At 34.4% G+C, this 2,500-nt stretch overlaps 1 non-coding gene across 1 annotated transcript; it reads right to left on the bottom strand.

Annotated features, from left to right (window-relative positions):
• Positions 1-1,008: 1,008 nt before the first annotated feature.
• Positions 1,009-1,081, bottom strand: TRNAR-UCG (transfer RNA arginine (anticodon UCG)). Its single transcript has one exon. It is a non-coding gene; the product is annotated as a tRNA-Arg (tRNA).
• Between the last annotated feature and the right edge of the window lie 1,419 nt (positions 1,082-2,500).

Below are 2,500 nucleotides of genomic sequence, written 5' to 3'. Positions count from 1 at the left end.
TTTGAGGAACGTTTTCTAGCAGAGTTGCATTTAGATGAAGGAAATAGATTCTTCCACAATCTATCACACATACCTTTGGAAAGTGTACCAGAAGCACTATCCAAGTGAAGTGCTAACAACTTAGCAGTCTTTTCTTAAGGAATATTTTGTAACGAGTTGCTTTTAGATGAAGCAAAAAGATTCAAGATTTAATTTCTTTGATTGATTATGGGAGAACAATATATTGTTCAGCTTTAAGAAATGCCAAAACCTAGATTTGTTACAAGCTTTCACTTAACTGGGTAATAGTTTTACATTCTGTTAAGCAAGCTATAAAATCTACTGAGTGGTTTAGGGCTCTAAGTTTAATGGCAATTCTTCCTGAACATTGGTGATCGGATGTCCTTGTTTTTTCCTGAACTTGAATGTTTTGTTTTCCATCTTGGATGCATGAAACAATATTTTATGGCCTCCATTTGGAGACTTATATTCATGACCCATTTTTGATCATTTTTTCTAGGGCTCGATGGAAAATACTGTACTCCTCAAAGGATAAATGTGACTATTATAATTAATTGATTCTAAGAATTGCACATGACAATTATTCCGAGCTTAGCTCTGCCATAATGTAAAAACCTTGAGTTATGTTGATTTTAAGCCATATGCAGCACACACTAACGTCAGCTATTCAATAAGTTATGAGAGAATATTTTTTTAATCAAAGGAGGATGACTTTTGCTGACCACGAATGAACTAAAATCCTATGACTTGTTTTCAGAAATTATACATCTTGACCAGTTTTTCATAGGATTATGTTTGTGCTAAATAATGTATAAAGGGAAAAACAGAAAGCATTAGATAACTCAACATATTGTGCCAATATGCATGTAGACTTTTCAAAGACTTGAGTATGTTCATTGAAATTTTGGTCGAAATCAAGTTTTGAAATGTAAATGTTTTGCAACACTCTCATGGAGTCAATTAAAACAGAGTTTGGTAAGTTTAAGTTCATGAGGAAAGAAATGTTCCCGACCACGAAGGGACTTGAACCCTCAATCTTCTGATCCGAAGTCAGACGCCTTATCCATTAGGCCACGTGGTCTTCCCCAGGTGTTTTAGAGATATTTGGAAAGAGTGCCAAAAGCACACTTCAAGTAAAAAGCTTACAATTTAGCAGTCTTTTTTTGAGGAACGTTTTCTAGCAGAGTTGCATTTAGATGAAGGAAATAGATTCTTCCACAATCTATCACACATACCTTTGGAAAGTGTACCAGAAGCACTATCCAAGTGAAGTGCTAACAACTTAGCAGTCTTTTCTTAAGGAATATTTTGTAACGAGTTGCTTTTAGATGAAGCAAAAAGATTCAAGATTTAATTTCTTTGATTGATTATGGGAGAACAATATATTGTTCAGCTTTAAGAAATGCCAAAACCTAGATTTGTTACAAGCTTTCACTTAACTGGGTAATAGTTTTACATTCTGTTAAGCAAGCTATAAAATCTACTGAGTGGTTTAGGGCTCTAAGTTTAATGGCAATTCTTCCTGAACATTGGTGATCGGATGTCCTTGTTTATTCCTGAACTTGAATGTTTTGTTTTCCATCTTGGATGCATGAAACAATATTTTATGGCCTCCATTTGGAGACTTATATTCATGACCCATTTTTGATCATTTTTTCTAGGGCTCGATGGAAAATACTGTACTCCTCAAAGGATAAATGTGACTATTATAATTAATTGATTCTAAGAATTGCACATGACAATTATTCCGAGCTTAGCTCTGCCATAATGTAAAAACCTTGAGTTATGTTGATTTTAAGCCATATGCAGCACACACTAACGTCAGCTATTCAATAAGTTATGAGAGAATATTTTTTTAATCAAAGGAGGATGACTTTTGCTGACCACGAATGAACTAAAATCCTATGACTTGTTTTCAGAAATTATACATCTTGACCAGTTTTTCATAGGATTATGTTTGTGCAAAATAATGTATAAAGGGAAAAACAGAAAGCATTAGATAACTCAACATATTGTGCCAATATGCATGTAGACTTTTCAAAGACTTGAGTATGTTCATTGAAATTTTGGTCGAAATCAAGTTTTGAAATGTAAATGTTTTGCAACACTCTCATGGAGTCAATTAAAACAGAGTTTGGTAAGTTTAAGTTCATGAGGAAAGAAATGTTCCCGACCACGAAGGGACTTGAACCCTCAATCTTCTGATCTGAAGTCAGACGCCTTATCCATTAGGCCACGTGGTCTTCCCCAGGTGTTTTAGAGATATTTGGAAAGAGTGCCAAAAGCACACTTCAAGTAAAAAGCTTACAATTTAGCAGTCTTTTTTTGAGGAACGTTTTCTAGCAGAGTTGCATTTAGATGAAGGAAATAGATTCTTCCACAATCTATCACACATACCTTTGGAAAGTGTACCAGAAGCACTATCCAAGTGAAGTGCTAACAACTTAGCAGTCTTTTCTTAAGGAATATTTTGTAACGAGTTGCTTTTAGATGAAGCAAA

This window comes from Mixophyes fleayi, chromosome 9 (assembly GCF_038048845.1).
Source record: "Mixophyes fleayi isolate aMixFle1 chromosome 9, aMixFle1.hap1, whole genome shotgun sequence".
Classification (NCBI taxonomy): Eukaryota; Metazoa; Chordata; class Amphibia; order Anura; family Limnodynastidae; genus Mixophyes; species Mixophyes fleayi.
The sequence above is the reverse complement of the archived record's forward strand: the minus strand, read 5'-3'. Positions and strand labels throughout refer to the sequence as shown.